This window comes from Schistocerca nitens, chromosome 9 (genome assembly GCF_023898315.1).
Source record: "Schistocerca nitens isolate TAMUIC-IGC-003100 chromosome 9, iqSchNite1.1, whole genome shotgun sequence".
In the NCBI taxonomy this organism is placed as follows: Eukaryota; Metazoa; Arthropoda; class Insecta; order Orthoptera; family Acrididae; genus Schistocerca; species Schistocerca nitens.
This window is the reverse complement of record NC_064622.1, coordinates 170,427,642-170,440,396: the sequence shown is the minus strand read 5'-3', so window position 1 is coordinate 170,440,396 and position 12,755 is coordinate 170,427,642. Positions and strand designations below refer to the sequence as shown.

Sequence of the window (12,755 nt, the reverse complement as noted above, 5' to 3'; positions counted from 1 at the left end):
TTTGATCGCTTTATGAACTATCAGGGCACGTTTTGTGTTCTTGGACTTTTATACAATTTTCTACAGATTTGTCGTTAATAAATGTTTCAATTGACATGAATAAGTCACAGTCGTGTGTAAGATGGGGTATTTTACAGTGAAGTTGTAGGATCATTTCTACATCTCGGAAGACATTTCAGGTTCAGTTGCTTTCGAAGTGAAACTGCCGTTTGGTGAACACGTTACGATCTCTTATTCCTCTCGTTATATGACACAGAAAAACTGCTGATTAGCAAGAAGCTTGCTAAGGACAGGAACATGCACTCCGGAGAATTGAAAGGAGAGTTTTTTTATTTTTTTTTATTTTTTTAAGTAACTGTCTTGGAACCATCTTGTGATGCGATACACATGTTAGTCAGAAAGAGTCTGGAAAGAGCTTGTTAGGATGTTGCAGCAGGGTAGGCTGGGCAAAGAAATAACTGTTAAGAAAAAAATTCGATACGTTGCGCCGTTTCCAATTTAATTTGCACTGACGTTCGACATTCAGGCCATTGCCCGCACCAATTCAAGCGGCCCGCCGGAGACGATGTCGTTAAACGTGTACTAAGTTTGGTTTCCTAAAACCGAAAAAGAGTGCGGTATAAATATTGGACATAGAACAGTACTAAGGCTCGAACCCGACACAGAGACTGATCAGTCTCGTGCGCTGTCTTCTACGCTTTGCGAACAACTCGCGCCAATTGTATCTTGCGGACCACTTGAATCTGTGGGCGCGACATCCTGATTAGCTAACTTCAATGCTAATTAACTCGGAAACTGCGCAGTTTATCGAAATTTTTTTCTTAACAATTATTCCTCAGTACAATCTACCCCGCAAAATCCTTACAAACTTTTTAGACTGTTTCCGACTACCGTAACTTATGCTAATTGGAAGTTTGGGAACCATATTCAATGTTCTGAAATTACTTTAGACGTGAAATAATCGTCGTATCAATTACGTTTAATAAGGCTCTACCCACCGACCCTTAAACGTTTTTGTTTTCCTGCCTGACACAAGCGTACGTAAAAGGAGTTACACAACGTGAACTTTATGAATGACGTAGGGTTAGCTTAAATACAACGTTCGGAAGCTATAAAAGCGACTGTCAAGTAGATTACAAATGTATTCAAACCTGCCATGAGTATGTCTTGAGATACGTCCTGCCTGTAAGTATAAAGTAATGGGCCCAGGACGTCTTGATATTCTTAACATTCGATTAGAACGAAGAGTTTAACATGAAAGTATTAATAATATTGAAATCTACACTGGCGAGCGAAATTTTCATATGCGGGAAAATCTGACAGAAAAATAATTACATTTACATAAAATGTCGATATTTGAAAATATTTTTCAGCTTCAAAGGTGGCTAACTGTATTTAGAAAGGAAAACTTTCCCCGTCATATCCGTTATGTCCACTACACGCAATATGATTGTCAACGGTCTTATCACATTCCTATTTCAGTTTCAAGAGCGTAAACTAAAAAAAAAAAAAAGATATGGTATGGTTGTTGTTACATCTAATCACATATGGAATTTCCAGAGAAGAATATGTAGCCAGATGTTAACCACGCGAATAGTTGCAGTGTTTATAATAATACCGCATTTGGAAGTAAGGGCTACGTCAAAAGCTAAGACACTCCCTTTTAAAGCTGAATTCAAGATTAATTGCAACAGTGCGCAGCTGTCATAGCGCCAGATATAAATTACTGATTGCTTTTGTTTACAGCGTTGATAACAAAACATCTTGCAACAGTGCACTCTGTCAGCAGTGCTCTACAGATGAATGAACTGAAGCTGGCCCAGTGTATGCTACTCTTACCTTGCTGGAGTTCATTGCGAGACTGTGTACTGTGGGAAGTGGTTTGGATTTCATTTAGTTCCGAATCACTATTTCAGGGCTGAATTGTCATAGGGAGACATGTGTAAAACTTGGTAACAAAAACGACCAACGTTCATTTCCACTTTCAGTTATGCCCTACTGTATGAAATGTAACAAGAGAACTATGATGAGGAAAAAGCACGTGGTTCTATACATGTAAATTGAGGATGCAGCAGAGTTTATTGCAGCATCTTCCTGAGTTACAGAATCTGCGTTAGAAGTCTCTGCTTCAGAAACTGGATTATCCACACATACTGTCTGCGATTATTATGGCTTCTGTCGTGAGGTCTGTTATGCTGTTGTGACGAACTACAAAATTCAGTACTTGTATTACCTAAAGCAAAAAGGTATAGCTCCACTCTACGAACATAAAACGCGGAACTGCCTTAAATGGAGCTCTGGATGTCGAGGAAGGTAAGTTATCCTGCTGACCTCTTTTGTCGTTGTTGTTGTGAACGGTGTAAACAAAATCGATATCTGGTGCCATGACATACGAGCGCTTAATATCGCTTGCAATGATCCTGGAACTACCTTTTAAACAAATTATATTAAAAAGAAATCCGGCCTATTAACCGGTGTATTCAAAAAGACTATCATATCCCTTCAGTTTACAATGCATGCAAAAGCTGCAGGTTAAGAATAATAATCAGCTATTTAACTTTGCAAGTACGTTATTGGCCGAAGTTTGCCGTTAGATGCTTAAATTATTTCTTCTACACTTATAGTAGCTTGAGGACGTACATCAACAGTTTCTAACAAAAGTTTGTCTAGACTCATTGTTACGACTATAATAAAGTTACGTAGTAAATAAAGGTAATTTTGAACAGTACTTACAAAAGTACTGGTTGAAGATCTTATTTTGAAGACACAATCCGCTTACAGTGCCCACTAAACAGCAGCTAAGCCCTCGAGTCGTTCCACTATTTTTTTATTCAACTGTTTCAGATACAAAAACGTTATACACAGGAGCAGACCTATAACGTAAATAAGCTTGGGCAGACACCTCCATTTGGCATAGTATGTAGGAATATCTCTGGAGTGAGCATTGCGTTATGCACGTGTTATTAATATTAAGATTATATTGTCACATGATCTCGGGACAAAGCTACTTGTTTAAGACTAATTTACATTGGCCTTCACGTCATGTCACGCACGTCAAAACATTCCGCAATGCATTTCAAAAGGCGGTATTCACACAGGTCGTCAATAAACCATCGCGTCACGTTACATCACGGCACGGTACGTCAAAGTTTCTCGGGATGACAGTTTTGACAGTATCATCGTGTGCGACCTATTTTCGCCTTGCTTTCTCGTGTTATAGTATTGGAACTCCTGTTTTTGTGTCTTCATAATATTTATTTTATCACTATGCTTTTTTTCGTGGCAAATTGCAAATGTTCCTTGACGACTTTGATATTTCTTCCATTGAGTGTTCTTAAACATGCGAGGTAAGTTGTATCAAAGCGAAAAATTATTTACATTTTACAATAAGAGGACAGAGCTGAGGCCCACAATGTACATAACAAGAATATAAATCCACGAGGCAGTTTCTATTACGTAACACTTTAAGTGAAAAGGTCAGTTTTAATGGTGGAGAAAAATGCAATTATTTATGGCGTTGTTAGTTCCGCAAAGGGAAAGAAAAAAAGTACAATGAATAAGGTAACGGGTTCCGTTCATTTTTTATAACCATTGTTTGATGTGTTTGTATGTATATACAGGATGTGCCAAAAAAACACCGACAAACTAGGGACAGGTTCCTTATAACAAAACAAGAAAATATGTCAAGTAAGCAAGCGCTCTAAAGTGCATACGGTACTTCAAGAGACATGAGCACTTGTTCATCTTCGATACTATGAAAAACATCTCTTCCACTGCAAGCTCTTTGCTGTTCATATTTTTGGAGAAGCTAGTATGGACCAAAGTAGGAAAAAAAGTACAGTAAACATGGGCTCTAAAAAGCATACCTTAAGTGCTATGAGCACTTGTTCAGTAGAAGTGGCGAGCTTCACACTTGTGAAGATGATCAAGTGATCACAGCTCTTAAAGCATCCATTTTCTTTTACCTCCTCCTCTCAAAATATGGAAAGCAAAGACCTTACAGCAGAAGATATCTGATTCATAGTATCTAAGATGAACGACTACTCATACCTCTTGAGCCCATGTTTACTAGACTTTTTTACCTATTTCTGTAGAAGGAACATGTCCCTAAAGTTGTCCGTGTTTTCTGGGTCACCCTTTAATTTCCCTAGCACGTAAATATCTATGTTTTGAAATATTGTTTTACTTCTCATCGCATTAACAACCAAAACTGATCAAGAACATACGTTATTAGTTCCTCAACCCTGATATTATACTCTGACTTTTGTATCACGGATGGTGAATAATAACCACACCTTCGCCATTCGGTACTGGGCTAAGCGAACTGACGTGAAGTGGCGTGACGGACAAAACGCATGCATCCTGACGTTGCGGTGGTGACGCGGTGCCCGTTCATTTTTGCTCTTCAAAGCTAAGAGACTACTTTATTTCAGGTATTAAATGCAGATTGTTATGGTGTCTACAAAACGCTTGTACCAAATTGACAGCACCTACGAAGGAAATCTGTCCGTACTAGCGATATAATGACACTGAAAATTTTAGGACGCATTATGGACAAACCTACGCCCTCCTGAGATCACGTGACCACGATGGTAATGCATGTGGACAACACAAAATTAATTCTCTGCGTCTGAATGCTCACTCCAAAGATATTTCTATTTTATTATTTGGCATTATGAGCTGTTTGAAGATAAATGCTTTAAGAGCTAACAGAATATATTTATATCCAAGAACACATAAACAGGGCGAGGGTATCTGCTTTATAAAATTCAAGAAATGAAAAGTATATTAAACACATAAAATCAGATAGCAACTTACTGCTCGAAATCACTTAGTTATTTTTCTGGAGAGCGTTAATTCTCGCAAATTAGTAGCACCTGAAGGATAGACAGGATAGACACATTTACCTAATGGTTGCTTCACGGACATACAGTCATGAAGTTCCAAAATAATACGATTTCTGCACATTTTAATAATATTTGGTGAGAGGAGAAGCAGATGGTCGACCTCCAAGGAAACCAGAATTAAGACTAATTTATGTAACGCCGTGCTAATAATTTGGTGTATTCGGAGCCTGTTAAAACGAAGGAATGTTTATTGGGAGAAGTGTTAAGAAGCTTCGTCGTCGTCGTCGTTTGGGCCTACTGATGACTACGAGGCTCGTATCTACTCTTCGATGAATATTTTATTCTTTTCTTGAAGTAGTACTCCTTAATTTACTTGCTGTAAGCTGGATTTCTATCCCCTGTCCACTTGGAACTGAGACTAAATAAATTGTGTGCTAAAATTATTTTTCATGTTATTAAGCTGACTTGTCCCGAGCATGTACTAATATAAAAAATTGAGTTAGGTATAATCGGCTGCAGTAGTTGATTTATTAAGACGTCAGCCTGAGTTAGATTTTCCATGGTTTTTCTAACTCACTTCAGGTAAGTGCCGGAATTTTTCCTTCAACGAGACCACAGCTCACTATCCGTACTCTGTTTCTCAATAGACATGCGTGTGCATATTTACATGTCTGTATTTAAGAATTTGGTTCTTTCTTATACTCAGCCAAGAAATCCTACAGCGTTGTAAAATGCTCATTGGATGAATAAATTACTGATCGTAAGCTAATTGTGGTTTTCTAAATTTTCACACAAATGCCAGGAATCTTTGGGCATGTCCGGCGGATTATTATCAGATCACTTGCCTTCTCCTTGAATTCCGGAGGTGAAAATGTTGAGCCATTGCTATTAACACAGTATGTCACTTAAAAATTGATGACGTAATTTACTGAGAGATCCAGATATCCATGTTCAACTGTTTACATGGAAAGATTTCTCTTTCTCCGTTGTAACCTCCCCACAAAAATTTTAAAAGTCAATAATAGTGAAATTGTAACCGCCCAGCAAGAATATGAAAGTCAATGTTAAGTGAAATGTTGTCTTCCCACAAAACTGAATAATAAAAATGAGAGCCAAGCGTAGCCTCCTTGCAAAATTAAAGAATAACAATGGCCCAAATGTAAACTCTCCACAAACATTAACGAATGAACATTGCTCATAAAACCCACAATAATGTTAATTAAATAATGAACCATGAACTGAATATAACATCTCAACAGCAATAATTAAACCTGACAAATTTTATAAGGACAGCAGCGCTGACCTACGGCCCTGTGAAATAATTAAACCAAAATTCTTACCTCAGTAAAACTGCGTCTATATCTGCTCTTATTTTTCGGCACAGCTCCGTGCGATGCTGGCCCATATTTAATTCTGATTCTTGGAGGAAATGCATAGGAAAATATTCTTTAAATTGAAATAAATGCTTTTTCTTCAAAAGAGTGGAAAAATTCTTTAAATTGAAATGATTACTTTTCTTTAAAAGATTTACTTTATAAAAAAAATTATTATTGGCGCATTTCTTGAACAAATTAATTACAATTAACATACGTTATTAGCTGAGCGCAATGCTGCTTCATTACCTTCTACAATAATATACATATCGTCCACCACATTCCTGACCAGACTCATGGGCAGAGCACACCGCGGACGCATGCCGACTCTCTACATACAACTGCCGACTGATTACTACTGCAGACAGAGTGCAACTCGCAACTGTTCCTGCCGACTCGGTACACGCAACTGTTCCTGCCGACTCTCTACACGCAACTGAACTCTCGCGCGGTCAAGCGCAGACTAACAACGATAAATAACTCTCTGGTCAGAGATTCTGTCATGCCTCGCCATCGCTGGTAATGAATACATATGAAACGTACGCGTTTCACCGTGCACCTTAGAACTTTCCTTCCAAAATGTGTCGTATCGTAAGTATACCAGTGGAAGAAAGGAAGATTAGGATTCAGGGTCTGGTCGATGACAAGGTGATCAATCTTAATGAAAACTTAGGAACTTAGACCGCCGAACTTCAGAATGCTAGTACACTACCTTAGCCTCCTCGCTCAGTCTGCGCCTAGGTGACTGTGACGAGTGCGTGCAGAGCTTTTAGCAATGAGATTGCATTGTTGCCGGTGATGAGTGAGAAGGTAGAGGGTAAAATCCAATGCCAGAAAATATTCTGCCACTCTCGAAAAGCACCAAGTGGGCCGCCGCGTTCAGCGTCACCATTCTACGAACGTATCATCATCGTCAAACAGACTCACATGCACTCACCCCATGCAACAATGCGGTTCCTGGTGACCAGGACCTAAAGGCCACCATCTCTCCTTCACCAGGAACTAAAGGACACCATCTCCCCTTCACTTGCCGGACTAGTACTGGCAGTGAAATTATTTTCCACAGCCAGCCGCAGGTGGCCGAGCGGTTCTAGGCGCTTCAGTCTGGAACCGCGCGACCGTTACGGTCGCAGGTTCGAATCCTGTCTCGGGCATGGATGTGTGTAATGTCCTTAGGTTAGTTAGGTTTAAGTAGTTCTAAGCTCTAGGGGACTGATTACCTCAGATGTTACGTCCCATAGTGCTCAGAGACATTTGAACCATTTTATTTTCCACCACCAGCATTCGCATAGGTATCTCCGAGATGATTGAAACTGCACAAGCGTGGCTAGCGCCCTAGGTTACAGATGTAGTTTTACTTTATACTGCGTCACTAATAAAAATATAACTGCTGGCGTAAGTATTTCCTTTTTCGTCTACCACTTTGTTTTTTTTTATGTTCGCAGAGAATAATACTATCAGTCATAGATGACGCTCATTTAAAATGCCTTGTTGTTCAAGTGCACCGTCGCGGCCTTGTAAAAGTAGTTTTTCCTCATTCGTAAAAGTAGTTTTCTACACGCCATATATGCGCGGTGTGCGTGATGGTACGATCAACATGTTTACGCACCTTCCTCAGCCTACGATTTATGTATAGGTAATTTTTGACAATTTTTTCATGTATCACCAAATTTTATTCTTTATATCCCTTTTGTATGCCCTTGTCATTATCATTAAATTAAGAAAAACTGTATAAGCTTGCTTTCATCGCTTTAAACCAACTTTTGACACGCATGTTACTATAAGTTGTAAAACTTAAGCCTTTTTCCATTTTTGTGACCTGTTCTCGCATGGGAGTTACACTGTTTCTGGTTATTTTTTATTACACCATGTCCCAAAATCAGAGTCCACATTTGAAAACTTTTCGCTACACTACTTAATACAACGTCTCAAAATAAGCGTTTTCTGCCCTTGCCATGCCGTGGAATGCACTTCTGTCGTTTTTTATTCGTGTTCGTGGTGCTAAATGAAGTGTTTTTGTTTTCACATAACTATTTTACGGCTTAACATCGTATACCGCTTTCTTTCCCCTGATCGATCGTAGTACTCCGTAAGCATACTATCTGTGAATGTTGATGCAAGTTTATCTGTTGTACATGAAACTGTAAAATATATTATAAAGCCCACAGCAGCTGTGTTACGCGACCGAAAAGACAGTGTCGAAATTAGTGACTAGCGACATCAGAAACAGCCACAGGGATCTACGTACTCATTGTCGATGAAATAACTATTAGCATACTTTCAGATTTTACTCCAAAACGGCGAGAAAAGAAAATGCACACATTCCACCCTATCCCCATTTTGATCTTATGACATCGTACGCTCATGTATGTAAGTGCTACGGAATATTTTAACCAACGGCAATTCCTTTTACCGAAGAAAGTAAGCCCAACAATTTCATTCTAGTACGTGACGGATTAAAACAATTGAACTTAAGTCAGCAGTCAAGATTTATAGTCTGATCGGGGGCTGAAAAGAAAAGGCCGCAACGAATACCATGTCTGGTACGTAATTTTAGTGTGATCAGTAGCTGCCTGGTAGACAGCAGCGTGTTGTCTGTAGGGTTCACAAAATGCCCTGGGAGGCACGTTCTCCCAGCAGTGGGAAAGGGGTCGGTACTGGGTCCATTATTGCTCTCCTTGTATGTGAGAGATATGTCGCTCGTATCGTTCTCTTGTAAAAACCGTTTCTGTGACGACGACTACCAAAAGCTCGTACGTGCTACACTTAATAACGCCAATTCATCCATTAAGAAGAATGATGACGTGTAAGGGAATACCTGGTTGTATCGGACAGCGGATTTTCTCGGACAGTTACGCACTTCTGTGTGATTTGTGGGGGAACAAAATAGACAACTTGAAAACTAAACTTTTCTCGATTTGTTTCTTTAATACGCAAAGACAGAGAAGTAAGGGTATAACTAGGATTACGATAAAGAGCTGTAGAAAGAGTGAGACGACTTGAAATGACAATAAGCGGAGTGAGTGAGGAATATTCTATTCCAAGAACTACATTAGAGGTGATAGACCTAAAACTTCAGGGAAAATAAGAAAGTTGCTCTGAAATTTATTTTAGGAAATAATAAAGTTTCTCAGAGAATACAGTGTGATGAACAGGAAATAGTATGGTACGATTATGTTAAAAGATTCGATAGATATCGCATGCCTTTGAATGAGGATGAGCTTCTTTTAATGAAATTTTATCGTCAGCTACACAATATTGCAGTATTTTATTGCAGGCGACGACAGAATTTGATTTTGAAAAAAGTATATATACCACAGTTGCCGAAAATATAACAGATGATTTCTTAAAATGGGTGTACAAATATGTATGCATGGTAAATGAAAATAAATCTGCGGTTCAAAAGGACTACGATTTTATGAAACGGCATGAAGACGTAAGGCTAAGGAAAGCCGAATCCACGGGTTTATGATACAGCTAGCAGCAGGATTGAGCAAGGGACAAGCAGACAGATTCTTTGTCAAACTAGGTGAGATGACGGAGAAGTTGAAGTTTATAACCATTTACGATCAACGTAAAACTTTTGCACCAAAAATGACTTTCCCGCACATCACAATTTGATGCCCGATACAACTCTCCAAAAATTGAAATTGCAGAGGATGGAAAAAAGTATTAGAAAAACCACCGAGCATATATTCTAATGATATTGAGTTTTATTATTCTGTTAAGTGACGCATGTTAGTATTGTTTTGTGTGAATAATGTCCAAATAAACCCGCAGAAAAATTATAACGTTGAAAAAGGTTACGTGTACAGTGCTATCCGACCACCTCCTATCAAGTGATCAGACCGACCAAGGAGGAGCATTGACCATCTCACTGAACTCTTTTTGAGGAGAGCGGCAGTTTGAATCTCCGCCCTGAGGACCAGCTTAACTTTTCTAAGACAGGAAAGGAAAATAGCTAATTTCTTTCCCCGACTTCCCGCTCCAAGTTTTTGCTGCGATCGGCACGACGCTAAACTCTAATGTTGTGTTCTCTTTTTACTGTTGAAGTAGGCACCAAGCTGGACTAACAATAATGCAAAGAAGACCCAAGCGATTTTAGTATCTCATGAAAGTTGATTAGACCTGAACTCTGTGAACTTACTCTCTTTTCTTCTGAAAATGGTTAAGATCATAAGTAGGTTTGGATGATCATCTCATTTGGATAGGAAATACTAAAGGCACGCGCAGGAAGATTTCTAATCACCTCTGTTCCCTCCATAAGTTTTGGAAGATATTTCCACAAAGAATGAGCCGGAATCTTGTGCACACATTCGTTTCGTCGGACCTCGGCCATTGCGACGTGATCCAACACTTCACGAGATCGCCTTTGTTACCTCGAGAAATTTCTTGAAATATTTGCACAGGTCGCGAGCCGGAAACTTGTGCAGTCATTCGCTTTTCCTATCAATCACCAGTACGATGCGACCCAACACGGCACGAGTAGAACTAACTATGAATGTGCGCGACTGCATTTGCGGCATCCGCCTATTCGACCATGTGCCTTATACGCCGAGTTCGGATGGTTGCGGCTACACAAGCTATGTGAATAACATAGGCTATGCCTACCGCGTAAGCTCCTCAAGGTGTGTGCCTCTAGCTCCTTGTATCACAGATCGAATACCTATAATATCACCAAAATCGAAAACGAACTCTCACTTGCCAATCTCCTTCTACACTGATGCAGGCTGCTTCTGGAACAAGCAGCCCCACACTATGCACTTAATTCAGTGCCAAGCGGCATAAAAAAGTGTTCTTTCTTTTAAAAGTCTTGTAAAGGTTTTCCTAAAAAACTGACGTATACGGCCAATTCTCCACATCTAACAGTAGGCCAAATGCTCTCTCCTTCTCCTAGATACGCTTCCCTTTCTTTTAGTTTTAGTTTTTGAATCAGTCGTGCATCATTTTTTTCCTTCTCTATTCATTACTTCTGACCTACTGCTTCTGCGTGTCATTTCTCCCTCTCTCTCTCTCTCTCTCCCTCTCTCTCCGGCGGCCGCGGTGGCCGAGCGGTCCTAGGCGTTTCAGTCCGGAACCGCGCGACTGCTACGATCGCAGGTTCGAATCCTGCCTCGAGCATGGATGTGTGTGATGTCTTTAGGTTAGTTAGGTTTAAGTAGTTCTATGTTCTAGGGGACTGATGACCCAGATGTTAAGTCCCATAGTGCTCAGAGCCGTTCGAACCATCACTCTCCCTCTCTCTCTCTCTCTCTCTCTCTCTCTCTCTGTCTCTCTCTGTCTCTCTCTCACTCATCTTATCTCTCGCTGTCATTTCTACATAAATAAACATCGGCTAACATTGCACGAAAAGGTACTAAAGCTGATAAGGCACAGCTACTTTTTAGCGGATTTTTAACTGTTATGATCATTTGTTAGAAGTTAAATACATGTGCTGAACTGGAATTCGAACTCAGACTCTACTTTTAGCCACCATGGCGATACTAGCTTCACTACCAGGATATGTCTGTCAGTCGGAATAGAAGGAAGGAATACTAGCGTTGTCGTTATATCGATGACGATGTCATTAGAGAGCACACACTTTGATCAGAGAAGAATGGGAAAGGAAACCGATTGTGCTTTTTCAGTGGAACCATCGCGGCATTTCCCCAAAATGATTTAGGGACATAGTGGAAAACCCAAATTGGGATAACCGACCAGGGATTTGAACTGTCATCCTCTAGAATACGAGTCCAGTGTCTTACCACTATGCCACCTCGCTCTGTAGTGACTAGAACTTCTGGAAGAGAGAATACAGAGGAAAACCTCAGCAGCAAAGCAGGATTACTCCTGTGGAGTTTCGAAGATACCTAGACGAACCAGTCCAAACTGCCATAATTGAGTCGAGTCGTGAGGTGTCATCGGAAAGTGCAGTCTGAAGCACAGAATTCGCTGAGCCCCAGGGTTCATACAGTTTTAACTTTTAACAAATGGTGAGCTAAGGTTCCATTCCAAAAATGGAAATCATAAAATCTGAAAACGATGATGTGTCCCTTACCTCTTGTAAGCGGCACGGAAGTCCTCTATGCACCTCCATCCATGTTAGTTCAGATGTGTAACAGATGATTCCATTACAAGTGAGAATGATGGCGTTGTTGACAAGTCAGCATCAACACCAACACTGTAAACGGGAACGTCAATTTAGCACAGGTACTTCACACTTACACATAACACTCATGTTACAAATTTACAAAAAAAAAAAAAAAAAAAAAAAAAACACCAAAATAAGCATTCAGACTTCACTTTTTTAATTATGTTTATTTGTGAGAGAATTCACATTAGAGATAATTTCTCTAAGTAAACACTGTTGTTGTCGTTGTGGTCTTCAATCCAGAGATCGATTTAATTCAGCTCTCCTTGCTACTCTACAGGGCGGTCCAATGATCGTGACCGGGCCAAATATCTCACGAAATAAGCTTCAAACGAAAAAACTACAAAGAACGAAATTTGTATAGATTGAAGGGAGAAACCAGATGTCGCTATGGTTGGCCCGCTA

The 12,755-nt window shown here is 39.8% G+C and overlaps 1 long non-coding RNA gene across 1 annotated transcript in view; it reads right to left on the bottom strand.

The window, feature by feature from the left end:
* The window catches only part of LOC126203284 (uncharacterized), a 159,438-nt gene that overhangs the window by 120,790 nt on the left and 25,893 nt on the right, over positions 1-12,755 (bottom strand). Inside the window, exon 3 of the long non-coding RNA XR_007540255.1 lies at positions 12,258-12,380. This is a non-coding gene — a long non-coding RNA (uncharacterized LOC126203284). The remainder of the gene's footprint in view (positions 1-12,257; positions 12,381-12,755) is intronic.